This window comes from Pyxicephalus adspersus, chromosome 12 (assembly GCF_032062135.1).
Source record: "Pyxicephalus adspersus chromosome 12, UCB_Pads_2.0, whole genome shotgun sequence".
NCBI classification, from domain to species: Eukaryota; Metazoa; Chordata; class Amphibia; order Anura; family Pyxicephalidae; genus Pyxicephalus; species Pyxicephalus adspersus.
This window is the reverse complement of record NC_092869.1, coordinates 19,950,986-19,966,487: the sequence shown is the minus strand read 5'-3', so window position 1 is coordinate 19,966,487 and position 15,502 is coordinate 19,950,986. Positions and strand designations below refer to the sequence as shown.

The following is a 15,502-nucleotide window of genomic DNA, read 5'->3' as shown; positions in this document are numbered from 1 at the left end:
CCTTTTTATTTTTGACAAATGACCCTATGAATGATGCCTAAAACAAATGTGTAATCAACCCCACCATAAAAGGAAAACAAACTTTATTTCTGTGACTTACTGTATCACATGCAGGTCGCACAAAAGGGTGATGTACTAATTAAAACACCTGCTACTGTTTGCAGTCAGCCAAAGTAATCTGCTGATAACATGAAATCTGTTACACCTGAATGGAGTGCTCGAGTTAGCATTAAAAGTACTCCCACCCCTCAGTAGAATAAGTGCTCAAAATTGACCCCAGAACTAAAATATAGGCAACTAGTGTTACCTGTAATCACTACCAGATGTTTCTGCTAATGCCCTGGGAGCTGTGAATATGCATATATCAGCAAATCCTGGAATTTCCAAAAGCGGACACCGTTCCACATTACCCGAACAGCCAGTGAGAATGTCTATTGGCATTGGGAGATTGGGGCTTCTTGTGGAGACATGTGGACAAACCGGTAGTTTAAATAATTTATGTTCTAGAGAAGTTAGGGGAAATTATAGTATAGACAGATATGTTTTAACTCTTCTCCTAAAATCAAAAATTGGATAAACACCCCACCAGCAAAAAAACTTATTTCTAAACTTTTCTGCTTCTTGAGGTTGATTTCATAGAGACAAGAAAGCATAATTTGACACTTGTGCGTGTTTCTGGGTAGGAATGTGTTAAAGGTTCTTCTTTGCTAAACTTGGTGTCAAACCTTAATGAAATAATTGGAAAGCTATCGCTCTATATCTCACATTTAGACAATTAGGTAATCAAATAAAAATAAATGAATAACTAGTCTGAAGCAGAAGCAGACCCTTATACAGGCTTGAAAAGAAAAGAGAGCCAGCAAGCAGGTTTTGGGGTTTCTGGAGTTTGGTCAGCACAAAACAGGTATTAGATGCTCTCAGAAAAGGAAATAGTTATCAGCAGTTATTAGCAAAGAAGAGATAGCTGTGCTAGGGAATTGACTCTTCCTAGAGAAGTCACATTTTCTTGCAAGTTCCATGGCAAAATGCAAATTCATAAAAAATATTTAATGGGATAAAAAACATGTTTTATATATATATATATATATATATATATATATATTTATGCAACTACTTAATATAGTGTCTTGAGGTCTCCCCAAAGAGAAGCCCATTCAATACAAGAATAAAATAAAGTCCACTTACCAACCCACTTACACTCAAGCTTGGTTCACCTACTGATCTATTCCATTATTGGAGCTAGGGCTCAAAACTTGATTTAAAGCGTACCTAAACTCAGAAATTTCACTTAACATAAAAGGGTAGATAACCCTTTTATGTAAGATAAACATTCTGTTTGTTTAGTTTTTTTTAAGTGCAACACCCTTTAAAAAAAAAAAAGGGTGCAGCACTGCCCCCTAATTGAATGGATAAATGGGAGTGCAAAGCCTCCAGGGATACCTATGTCACGCATCCTGGGAGGCTCTTGGGTGCTCCTTCTGTGCATGCTCAAGCATCTCGGGCATGCACAGAATGAGCCTTTTCATGAAAGGAGAAAAATTTGCCGATCTCAGGCATGCACAGTGAAATCGGCAAGTTTTTTTCCCAGCCTACATTACCCGATCTCGCAACTGGGTCTGGTGACATAGAAAGAAGAGGTGAAGATGGCGGCACCCAGGACGCAGGCACGAAATTGGATACTGGGATGACACAGGACCTGATAAAAGACACCGCCGAACCGATCGACTGTGTTGAGGGATTGAAGGTAAGTGAATTTTTTTTTGTTTCAGGCAGTTTTGAGTTTAGTTCCTCTAAGTTTTATGCTGGATAATGCTGGATCTAGAACTGGACTGTTAATACAGTTTTCCTTTGTTTCCTCATCATCAACTGTACCTGTACTGGTGCAGAATAAAGAAACGGTTTCTTTTTCATGTGAAGATTTGGTGTATTCTACATGGCTACTATGTTATGTAGTACTACAAAATATTAAGCATAGCCAGGTATTCAGGACAAGGGGTACATTAAGTAAATATCTGTTCTTGATACAGCTGATTACGTAGCTTTTACAAAGACATGAGTGCTAAGATTCGGGATGAGCTCCTTTATGTCCATCATACAAACCCTTACATTTATTTTAATATTCCTTGCTCTTAAAATTGTATTTTTCAGTAGGCTGGTCAATGATTATCCTTGCAGGCTTAAAAATCAAATATAAATGTATCATGGAGAAAATGAATAAACTCATAAAAATAAGTTGAGTATAGATGTTCTAAAGTGCCTTTTCGGTCAGCTTGCATTTTGGGTCTGATTTGCTATCAAGGGAGACCAGCCAGCCGCCAGCTACTTAGTTATCTCTCTGATGAATCCCATAATCCACTGGGAGATAAGAGGTTGGCAAACCTTACTGACACTGTTTGTATCATTTAATGGACTTACCCATAGCAGAGCTCTCTAAACTGCAGAGCCCATCTTATTCCAACAGCCTGATTTATGTCTTGTCTACACAAGCAGTTAACTGGTTAACCCAATATACCCTGAAGAACTTTTCTCTAAACCCTTGCATTGCTGAATGTGAAAAGAGAGAGGAGCAGCATAAAGATTCACAGACACAAAGAAGGAAATACGATTTCTGAACATTAATGCCTATAGGCTTGGTTGGGAAAGGGGGGGAGACAGAAAGTCACCAGCCACCGCTGAGATAAATGGAGAAGATTAACAATGAAATAAATACATTACTACTGAGCTTGACACCATTTATTGGGAGAGGGGGAATTTAAACAGGCATTATAAATTGAACGTACACATCTTAAACAGAATATTGATGACTAGAACACACGGACAGACATGATGTTCTGATTTGTATGCAGATTAAGAATGAGCCTGGCATATTTCAGGTGGTATAGTGCCATCAATTAAAGAAATGGCAGTGGCTCAGACCAGTCCTTGTGCGATAGACTGAAGATGCCCGTTTCTTGGGCATGATTCGCTGAATATCACAAGTGTTTCTGCAGCCTTTTAATTTCTAATTGGCAATCTGTGACTAATGGAAAAAAAAAAAAAAGAAAAGCAATGATTGAGTTTTATGATCTGTTTTTATTTTTAGAGAAGGATCCTTGATCTTTTGGTGCTAATTTATTATCTACTATTTTATTAAGGAGCCTAATGTCAGCAAAATAATCAGTGTGTGTTGATGTTTGTAATTATTTATGTATACTCATTATATACTGTATGTGAGCAAGACCACCCTTCTCACCTACCACCCAGCATTTTTTCCCACATCTCATTCAACCTTCAACATCCCCTACCCAACCATACATGACCCCAAACCACTTTTCATGGAAAAATTGGCAGTAAGGACCGCTTTATTGGCACAATTCAACTGGAAACAATTTCTTTTGTATCTGTATAATTGTACATAAATAATTAACATTAGAGTTACCTAAAACTTTAACTCCATTTTCATCATTCTGCCAACATAACCATATCTTCCAGTTTGCAAGCTCTAAGGCACTGCTTACCACACCATATGGGTAAAGGGTCTGCCCCACACTTATCCCATGTCCCCAGCCACAAATACCACAATGCCTCAGGGATGAGATCACAACTTGCAGCCCCTTAGCAATCACTACCTTAAAGGTAAACCAAAACAACCACCACACTTTTAGAAACCCATACCTAAGGTGTTTCTCCCAAGTGCTACTATGGCCACTAGCAGATGCCCTCCCAGGACCACAATCACTTCCCCCCCATCCCTTCAAACTATGTCCCCTACACCGGGCGGGCAGGAGGAAATTTCATGCACTCTTCTCTCCAGCACCCACACCTCCTCCTTACCCCCCTTTTTTTATCTCTTAGCCTCTCCACTCCCTTTTTCAACCAACCTTTTTAACCAATCATTGACATTCTCCTTTTAACCTATCCTAACCACTCTTACATCCAACCAACTTCGGCACTCCGCATACTTCCCTGCTTCGGCAGGTCAAGGCTGCTTTTTCATGTTTACCATTTACATACGCATGTCCTCATTTGCAGTTCTTTACTGTTCTCATATTACAAATCTGTGGGTAGATCAGATGATACTCTCTATGCAAAGTTGTATCAATCTTTAAAAGCAAAAAGTACTGTTTTAAAAAAAAAAAAGATGTAATGCTAAGCAATGTAAACCAAATGCTGTAAAAAAAAAAGTCCAACATTAAAAGTAAAAATTGTTTTTTTTTTGAGTGTTAAAAAAACCTTTGCACCAATATGCAATAAAAAGCACCTAAGAAACACACCTGTTATTTTTTGCTGAAATAAAAGGCCTATTCCTTACCCATAGGTTGCAAGCTTCTTGACAAGGGCAAATAACTTTTGTCCACTTAGCCAAAATCAGACAGACCCCTTTCCTGGGGGTCTGTCTGGTTTTGGCTAAGTGGACAAAAGTTAGGTCTATGGCTAGTTGAAGCAAAACTAAAAAGTATGTGGGGGTTACAGACTACCTAATAAAAAGACTCCAAGACAGGGAAGTAACCTAATGACCAGTCATCCTCCACCTAGACCTCGAGGTAGGTCCAAGGACCCACACCTTCCTTTTTAGTGAAGTATAAAAAAAGAACATGCAAAAAAAAAAAAAAAAAACCCTAGCGGTAATTCCGAGTGTGACTCGGGTTGAAAAACACTTGCAAAAAGCGGTAACCCCGAGTCACACTCTCAGTAACTTTAGAAGCCCCTCCTACCTGTGCCCCGCACTCCAGCGCCGTTCGTACGATCCCGCTGTGGTGCCTGGGCGACTGTCCGTTGGGGGGTGTGGCCGAGCAGGAAATTTAAAAGCAGATTACCAAGAAATCTGCTTTTAAATGCCACCCGGGTCCCGGGCATGCTGCTATTGGTTAGATCTAGATCTAACTGGTGATGCGATCAGCAATAGTAAATTCTGGGGGTGATGCCAGCGGTGATTTCCTGCTGGCATTACCCCCGGAGTTTACTATAGCTGTTCGCATCACCCAGGGGATGTGACGCTCGCACCCTCGGGATGATGCAAGCAGCATCGCTGGTGGATCTAGGGAAGTGAGCAGGGCGGGGACATCCTCATCGCATCACCCGGCAAGATGTGACATCTTTCGGGTGATGCGGTGGACTGATGGATTGTGGGGGTGGGAAATTTAAAAGCAGATTACTATGTAATCTGCTATTAAATGTTTTTTTTTACAGTAAAAAACACTACAAAACATATAATAAAAGTATAAATACTGTTAGCACTGCAGGTCGTGCCTGCGCCGCTGCTCCTAATTGCAGGCACGGGCGCCGGGTCCTATCTTTCAGGTAACCACACTACCTGTGTTCCATGCCTGGGTTTCCTCCCTGCTGGAGACTTGCTCTGGTATTTGAGCTGGCGTAGGTGTGTCTCTCCTAATCTATGAGGTAACACACACACGCCCTCTATTTTCTACAGCCTATGGCTGGTTTTCTACAAGTATTTAAAGGCACCTCCTACTACAGAAAGTTGCCTGAGCAATCTCAAGGTTTTACTCTGTGTAACTCCTAGTGCAAAGGTGTTTACTCTGATTGCTTTGCTGTGCACCGGACCCTGCTTATGTTTTCGGATTTAGCCTGTTTGCTGCCTGACCCTGACCTTGGATTACGTTTTTGGACTTTGCCTGATTGCCGCCTGATCCTGACCTTGGATCCTTGTTTCTGGACTTCTTGGCCACGCAACCCCCTCGGTGCTTGCACCGGGTTTCCTGACTCCTGTGGTCAGCTGCCACTGGCCTGGGGATTGCTCCGGAGTGGCACCTGGCAGCTACCCCGCAGCCCAAACCTATCCTCACCATCAGAGGCTCTAGTGAAGACCTGGTAGCGGCTTAGTTACGCCCCTCCGGAGTATACCCAGTCAGTGGCACAGTGGGTCCACACCCGCTTGCATAACAAATACACATTTTAGTGCACCAAGCATCATTGCCCAGTAATCTGATTTACATTTTGCCCACTATTAGCCCTGACCTTGATCTGACCATTTGATGATTTATAAATCACTTTGAATGTATCATTTCATCACTTTGTCTTTGACCTTGATTGTTCCTGACTGATTGCTGGAGAACACTTGTCATCTGAAAGGCATCTCACCGGTGCAAGCGCTGTTTTGCACCAGGAGGAATTTGAAAACAGCGATAGGGATTTGGAGTCCCTTGTGGAATCAAGCGATAGTGATTCACCAGGAAATTTGTCATCAGACAGCGAAAGTGAACTGAGCGACAATTCCGAGGTCAGTGCTGTGCGTTCATGGTGCTCCATTGACCTTGATGCGGACCAGGCAGCACCGCCAAGATTTCCATTCACCGGCGCACCTGTGATGAAAATTGAGGCTGAATGCGACGACCCTCTGGCATACCTGAAGTTGTTTTTGACCAATGAAGTTATCGAAAAAATTGTTGCGGAGACAAACAGGTAAGCTGCTCTGTGTTTGTTAAGTTTTTAAATTGATTGCTAATTTTTTTTTCTGCAAACATGTATGCTGCTCTGTGTTTGCAAAATTTTTAATTTTTTTTATGCCAACATGTGTGTTGCTCTGTTTGCTAACTTTTTGGATTTTTTTTTGCTAATTTTTTATGCAAACATGTATGTTGCTCTGTGTTTGCTAACATATTACTTGCAACCTTCACCACACTATAAAAGAACATATCTTTAAATACTTTTTTTATTTTGTTTTATACGCTGGACAATAACAAGGTGCTCCACACCTGAGGTTTGCAAGAAGCAGAAAGTGGGAACCTGTGACCAAGGATGACATTTGGCTGTTTTTTGGCTTGGTGATCCTGCAGGGAGTTGTGGGCAAACCCGTGCAGAAGTGGTACTGGTCCAAGAATAAAATGATTGTCACTCCATTCTTTGGTCATGCCAGAATACTGCTTTTCCCTCATAATGAAGTACCTGCACTTCTCAAACAATGAAGAATTTGATGAGTAAGAAAATTTGGGATGTATCTCAAAAGTATCTCATTCTACAAAATTTCCAGCAAACCTATGTGCCAGAAAGAGATGTCAGCATTGACGAAAGTCTAATGGCTTACAAGGGGAGGCTCAGCTGGGTGCAGTACACTGCGTCAAAGAGGGCACGATTTGTCGTGAAAATGTATATGCTGTGCGAATCCTCATCTGGCCACATCTGGAATACAGTACTGTACACTGGAAAAGGGACACAGTTCAACCCCAGATACAGACATTATGGATTGGCAACATCTTCAGTGCTATCCCTCATTGAGCCATTGCTAGATCAGTGCTATTGTGTCACAACTGACAATGTCTACACATCTCCTGAGCTTTTTGAGTTAATCCTAAGAATTACAGGCCCACAATATAAATAAAAATTTCTATGCAAAAAAACAAAACAAATTGGATCACTTTTTGAATCAAAAAACTGACAGAATTAGAACGCTAGGGGGGTTAAATGATATCTTATTGCAGACTGACAATTTGTTGCTTGACCCTTGAACTGGTAACAAAAACTTCATATAATTTTCTTTTGTACTACAAAAAATACATAGTTAACCCCCCTTTTAGAAAGCTTGCACTATCAAATCAAGGGGCTGTAGTTATAAATTATTTGCCTGAAATACGCAGACTTAGACAATCTTAGATAAGCTATAGAAAATTCTCTATACTTCCCTGTGTCCTTAGTGTGATCTTCCTTAAGTCCAGCTTACACTGTTGGCTGGTATGAGTGTGTGTGGGGGGGGGGGGGGGGACATACATGTTTTGAAGAAGTGTAAAAAACAAAATTAGTTATTTGTGCGTCCTGTTAAATAGAAGCAAAAGTGAATGCTTTGTGAAAACCTATTTGTGTTAAGATTTATTGCATGTGCTTTTCTGGCTCTTTGGTCCTTGCTAGTGCCATCAAGCAAATAAAATAAAGCACAAAGCAAAAAAAATAGGATCAAAATGCTGTGAACGGCATGAAAACACATTATATTGTTTATTGATGCATCAGAAATTGCAACACAGATACAATTACTGACTGTTGTGCTAATTATGTGTTCCTATAAATGTTTGATAACTGTAAAAAAAACGGCAATATGCAAACACAATCCTTTACCTTGGTAATGACCTTTCAAATCAATTTTCCACGTTTTCAAAACTTTAGCAATTATTTTAAAAAATGCACACTGATCCTAAAATGAAGGTCCTTGTACAGTCAATTCCTAGTATAGGGTGACAAAATTCATGTACATGCATGTAGACAGAGACGGCCTGATTTATTAAAGCTCTCCAAGGCTGGAGTGAATACACTTTCATTAGTGAAGCTGGGTGATCCAGCAAACCTGGAATGGATTTCTCTAAAGTCATTTGCTATTTGCTGGCAATTTTTTTGCTAGCTTCACTGATAAAAGTGTATCCTCTCCAGCCTTGGAGAGCTTTAATAAATCAGGCCATCTCTGTCTACATGCATGTACATGAATTTTGTCACCCTATACTGGGAAGTGGCTACGAAGTGTCTGGAGAATATGGGCAGCACTGAAATGCAGCATACATTTTGTACATTGGAAGAACTGTGTAAATTGTCTTAACCCCCCTAGCGGTATTCCCAAGTGTGACTAAGGGGGGAATTTTACCTGCAAAAAGGTATTCCCGAGTCACACTCGGGGTAGCGTTAAACTAAAAAAAAACCCACTTACCTTGCTCCCTTGTCGTCCCCCTTTGTCCTGCTGGTCCCTATCGGTGAGTTATGCCTAAGAATTATAGCCTACAATGAAAAATTTCCAAGCAAAAAATTGTACTGCTTTTAGCAAGGAAATTTGCGCAGAATTAAACTGCTAGGGAGGTTAAAATGCAGCAAACATAGAGAAGTGTCTAAAAAAAAAATGATTTCAAGGGGCAAAATTTGACACTCAAAGCTCTGCTTTGTATGTTTTTTTGGAGTGTCAGAACAGTACAGCATGGCTTTAATGTGGTTTTACAAGGAATTTAACAGTGCTAAACATACTTCTCTCAGTAACAATCTGTTGGTTTTTTCAGAAATTGCTCAGTACTAAGTGCTATTTGCATCCTCTTCTTTACATATATATCTAATCTTTTTCTCAGAATCCATTTAGTCTGTAAATATATTGAAGGTTCTCTACAGCTTATATGGATTGTTTTACGTTTTTCTGTTATTTGCTATTTTTCCTATATATCTGAGTTGTCTAGATAATATATTCATTATAACTTCAAACTATGCAGTCTTCTTGTAATGTGGACATTAGACAAGCTGGAAATAGGAATTTTAAAACCCAATCCAGATTTAAGTTCAAGTCTGAGCTGCAATACTTCTCTCCAGCACTGTTCCTCTCAGATGCTCAGCTTTACCTTTCAGTCCTTTGTTGGGGTGTTTGGTACCCAGCGTTATTTGGTCCACTTGATCCAATGATGTCCTGGGCTCTCAGTATATTATTAGGGAAAACAATGCACTATACACAAAAGTACAGAAGACAGTTAAATCAAAATAAAACAAGACCTTTCAGTCTAAAGAACCTAGGGGGACTGGCGAAGGGGACAGCTAGATTTAAGGTTTGTAAATGGATAAAGGTGTGTAAAAATGATGAGTTAGAGATTAGGACCCCAAACTACTCTAATTTTTGCTTTTTGTATTTATTCACTATTTACAAACAATAACATTGCTTTGTAATCAAAACAACTAAAGGTGAAATCTCATTTAAGTAGGCATGAGCGAGCTAATTTATTAAATTCTGTCTCGTGGCAAATTGGCCTGTTCTGGCTTACCAAACGTAGGCGAGAACGGCCTTTGTAAATTCAGCTGGCGAGACTGAATTTTTGGGACCTGCAAGACCAATCTGAGGAGCGGAGCTGTCAGCTACTGCTGTTGCAGCCTTGTAGTATGTGTTCCTGGATAGAGTTTCTCTATCCAGGAACACAGTGTGAGTCTTGCTGGCTGCTCATGAATACATGCAGCGTGGGAAAAATCCTCTGATTCATTCATTCATAAATGGAAGCCACATGACTCACTCTGAGAGGAGGAGAATGGCGGCTGCATTTATGAATGGAGGTGTGAGATTCCTCCTCTCAGTGAGAGATCCCCTTGCACTACAGGTCAGAATAAAAGGTATTATTTCTTTTAGAATTATGCAAATACAGAAGACATCATTAACATACCTTTTAAACAGCCAGAAATGCAGTAAGATTTTCAATTCCTGTAGTAAACCCGCAATGCTGTATCTGCTGCAATAAAATGGCAAACAGTGCTGTCAGTTCTCCCAGTTTGTTGTACTAGAGACAATAAGCCCCCATTCTCTTAGCTGTTTTTCAAAATAACATTACTGAAGTATAACACCAGTGTGTCCTTACCTTTAAATATGCAACTCTTTATCCAGCACAACTTCTTGTATCTGATGAGGATCACAACACAATTTTCAATACCTAGGACAATCAATGACTGGATCTCTGCAACAACTAGGGTTGCTTCCTTGATGGTTCCTCTCTCTGACAGTACCCCTGTCAAAGAACTAATAATTTAGGTCTCTGCTGGGTGTTTTGTTGAAATTTTAACCACCTATATCAAATGTTCATCTTTTCCCTAAGTTGGTCCATATCCCGGACACATATTTCTTGTTTTTTACAATTCTTGTGTTCATCCTGCCAACTCTATTTATTTGTACAATGCCATATTTTACCGCTGTTGATTGATGCCTTGTGTTACCCAGTACATTAGCTTGATTTTTTTAATAATCACTTCTTGCAGGGTTAAACATTTTGTTAATTTGTTAAATACATTTCTCTCAATCAAAAATGGTTGCTTTTGTTATTGTTCAATAAGTATATATGCTTGAAAAGCTTAAGAAAGGTAAAATTCTAGTCATGTTAGTTCTAAGTGAATGTTTTTACAAATAGTTTGTCATGGCTTTACTTTGACCTAAACTGGTACCATATAGTGTTAGCACTGCACATGATGTTCCATGGTTGAATCAGCCTTTTTGTTCTAAAATCTGAATTATTGCATTTCTAAAATGTATTGCTTGAAATATTAAGGGCTGTTTTCTAAGCTCAAGCCACAATTCTGTTTCACACCAATTGTTTCATTCAGGGACTTTGGGTTTTACATGTCTAATGACACTAAGGGTTTGAAGTGTAAACATTTCATCCAAGATTCAGCCAAAATTTACACATTTTTTTGAATGTATTTAATTAGAAAATATGTGAATCAACTTTACAGGTCAATAGTTTTGAGAATTAGGTAATATTGCAGGAGGCTAAAACATTTGTTGTGAGCAACAGACAAAGAAAACTAGTTCCAATATGCACAATGTAAATCTACACTGTAGAAAAATGAACAGGTGATGGGTAGGGATGATGGGGGGGGGGGGTCAGTGCTGAGCAATTAGCTGAAAATATTATGGAGACCTATTGTAAACTATGTTCCAAAAGGTGCAAAAGTACTAAAGGTCCACTCTGCTTTCTTTACACAGTTAGAATTTAAATCAAAGCTCTAAAAGGTGAAAGTAGCATCAAAACGGAAAAGTCAACCAGCACAGCCTCCAGAAAAGCTTTCTTTATTACTTTAACAGAGAAAGCAAGGTCATTCTTTTTTGTAATAAAAAGAATTGAGAATAAAGTTAAACCATATAGTGAAGAATTGTTTGGTCTGGTTGTCCGGTGCTGGGAGATTTTGTTTCCAATTTTTCAAGATACATTAGGTGAGTTAGATTGTGTAGGTGGCACAATATTACAAAATATGTCTTGTCACCAGTAAGCAAGTAGGTTTCCATTGCGTATGGGAAAGCAAAGACTGCTGTTGAGAAACAGTAGAAGTTTGAGAGTCTATAGGTAGTGCAATTTGGGTGAGGTAGTTAATTAACCCAATCCAGAAAGACGTTATGCTTTGCAGTACCATTGGCAGAGGACTATATGAGCAATCTGTTCCCCACAATTTGCACACAAAGGTATCAATGTAAGGTCTGAAATGCCAGTTCATCTGTATTTAAATCTAAGACAGGCTCCGGTAAGCAGTTTGTTTTTCATTTGTCTTCACTGTTAATTTGCTATTACCCTATGTATCACAATATATTCTCACAATAATATATTTACCAAGTCCCTGCAGGAAAATCACCCAGGCTTTGGAATTAGAATTCTTTAATGAAAAAAACATATATCCAAAATTTTGTCACCAGCGGACCCAGGAGAGATTTCATCTTTGAAGGAACTTCTGAGAGGCAAATGTATAGAAATAGCAATTTTAATATATGATGTAATAGGTTGGCAGCTAAAAGTACCTTTATGTTACTGAGCAAGTAACCTGAATTCTTCATGTAACTTCTGTCCATTGGACAAAGATGACCACGGTAAGATAGGAGTCATACTAAAATGGTTGTTGCCTTTTTTGAATCATTGAAAAAAACGGTTGATGTCATCTTCTGTTTGGAAGCGTAGGGTAGCCGGATAGACCAAAGGGAACTTTAGGTAAAGGAAGCCACAGATATTAATAAATGCTTTCTGTATGCTTTATGCGTAACCTCCAAAGATTAAATGCTGGTGATTATCTAGTTAAAAGGTTTTCACAGCTCTATAAGCCCTGAGTGTAGCTTTTAGTCTGTGTATTCAAGATAAAGAACAATTGCCAGCCTAAAAGATTTGTGTTCTGGATTGGGTGGATCTATTCTGTGTGCTGCTCAACTTTAAAGAACTCAGAGAGACCTAGAATGTCAGACATTTTCAGTGACCAAATGCCTGTCAATAGGCCATAATAATTTAACACTGGCGATGCATTAAAAAGTATTACTTTGAAATCAATGTTTATTATTAACAGTTCAGTAGTATGGTGTCTGCTTATCTTCTACGACTGTAACCCTAGTTTCAACTGCTGTTATACATTGTGCTTGTGTCCCCTTGTGCTTGTGCCTCTGAAAGAAATTCAATCCGGCTGTGCAGGAGCTTTCTTTGGGCCTGATTTATAAAGCTCTCTATTGTTAGCAAATGTTTTTAATCCTGGACAGATTAATTCCAGGTTGGCTGCATTACCGAGCTTCAATGAAGAAAGTGTATCTCCAGCCTTGGACCAAAATCAAAAGTCTTTGGTTAAACACATTTATAAATGCTCAGTACCCCAGGATTATAGATATTAAGCATTACCAACACTTCTCAATGCTCTCAGACCTTCTACTTGAGAAATAACTATGCAATGGTATCCCAGACTTTCACCATGAAAATTTTGAAACCCATTTTGGTTATTTTTTACTTTCTGACATATCAGTCTGCTCAGTAGTGTATATAAAAAACAGTAACCAATCTGGGAGCAGCAAGAGCATGGATGGTGAGATGACCAAATCTGGAACATAATGAAAAATAGAAGGTTTGATCATTGAAAATAAATAAATAAAACACTTTTCTTCTAACACCAACTAATTTTTGAATATGGGGAATTATGGTGGAAAACCATTAGCATATTTAACAAATCACTACTATTACCCTTTCTTTGTTACATTCCTTTCCACCCCCTTCGGATGGCCACACTATTATTGACCATATTCCTATTGAAGTGTCTCATGTGTTCCAGATGTTCTTTCAAGACCTTATTTAGATCATAACTACATACACAGACTTTAATTTATACAGTATATTGATAAATATAGGCTGGAAACAAATCTATTCTTTATAATATTGAGAACTACATAGAAGTAGAGAAAAAAATTCAGACATCATCAAGTCCTTCTCAATGAACTACAATAGGAATCACACCTGCAACATCAATGAGAATAGATGTATTTACCAATATGGCATTTATGGGACAGTGTTTTGGGCATAATTAGAATTACACAAGGCAGGACCAAACCCCAGTATTTAGAAGTTGCAAATTATTGTTTTGTTTTCAAATAGCATCTGTTTTCTAATAGCATTTGGTAAATTCAAAATGATAACTTTAGGGGATGCAGAGCATTTTGAATTGTCTCACTCAATTATGAAAGCTGTACTCCAAGCTGAGATAAAACACTTAATTGCAGCTCTGTATTCATTATTAAGTCTTTAAATTTGACTTTGCATTTCAAGCAACTAAATTTGACATTGTATCAGCCCCACTCAATCCCTCACATAGAAGAGTGCATACTGGGAAAGAAAGAAGCAGTACAAATTGCCGGTCAGTTGTGCTGCATTGCTCATGTGCCAACAAGAAACATGCTGATAGGAGGAGAGTTATAAAGATATAACCTTATCAGTTTACTGCTTCTCCTTTTACGGTCAAGTCACAGACTGAGTAAAGGAAAAGAATTGTAAGAGTTACCTGCATCAGAATAAAACAGGCCTTGTACTCTGCAGAACAATCCTGTGCTGGGCGAGCAATGAAAAACTTTAGAAATGGATTGACAGAAATACAAATCCATTGGCAGGTAAAACAACTTCCTTATATGTATATAAATAATCTCTTTTTTCTCTAGCTTTGCAGTCTCTAGTTGAAACTAAAAAATAATATATGCATAGTTCTGCAAATAAAGCAGACCCTTGGCTCATTCATTGAGGGATCTCTTGCATTTATTCTTAACAATCACATGACAAAAGGTGCAGAACCTGTGAAGAACCTAGTAAAATATGATGTCCAAATGTCTAGTGAGTATAACTGGTTTTGCCCCTGGTTTTGTCCACTTTCGATTAAGCAATGTACTAATAAATCTTTGCTTAGCTAGACAAAACATTGAAAATAAAAAGGATTCAAAAACTGTCATTATTAGCTAATATTCTTCCATGTATGTAGGATACAACATAAAGTAGATCAGACTTATTCCCTGTCTAATGATTGTAGAACACACCTATACTTCTGCACCAGCCCCAGAATCATTCCCTCTCTATTGTAAATCAAGTTATCACATACTAAACCTGTTGACAAACTGGCTGACAATAATCAAAATGTTACACAAATTGCCCTGAGCTACAAGTTTTTACAGAGTGTTTTTTTTTTTTTTTAGCCTTCAACTGTGCTCTGCATACAGGTGAAATTTGTTTTTACAAAGCAAACATGAGGGTTTTTGTATAACCTCATCATCATTCAGCAGGAGGGGATTCTGTATTCATGAGCCATTCCTTCCAGAAGGCATCATCAGGGAACAGATGCCACCTCAATAACTTTCTGCTTGTTGTGGTTACCTCCAGGTAAAAAAAAAAAAATAAAAATTCTCCTGCTCCCTTTTCTGCACAATCATACATTTAAATAGCATTCGGACTGTGATTGCATAAAACATAATATATTTAAGCTAACACTCAGGCAGATATAAACTGCACAATCCAATTAAATCATTACATCTTTCATTTTAAATTCAATTGGTTTAGGTGCCTTTTGACCTAGTATCCATCTCTTTATGTCTATTGTACAGTCTACTGTGTGGAGGCAGAAGCAGCACAAGGAGCCAATATGGTGTGCAGCGAATCAAAGAGCTTTGGATAGGAACAGAGAACTCTTTGAGTGATAGAGAGAACATTCACCAGTCTAATGGTCTCTTTTAAATGTCCAGGAAGAGGGGTCAGTTTTGTGGAGTTAAGCCATGAAAATCTAAGGACTCGGTAAAGAAAATAAA

General features: G+C 38.7%; 1 long non-coding RNA gene across 2 annotated transcripts in view; it reads right to left on the bottom strand.

The window, feature by feature from the left end:
* LOC140342069 (uncharacterized) overlaps positions 1-15,502 on the bottom strand; it is a 64,988-nt gene that overhangs the window by 9,400 nt on the left and 40,086 nt on the right. For both annotated transcript variants that reach the window (XR_011922986.1, XR_011922985.1), the window contains exon 2: positions 10,101-10,166. This is a non-coding gene — a long non-coding RNA (uncharacterized lncRNA). The remainder of the gene's footprint in view (positions 1-10,100; positions 10,167-15,502) is intronic.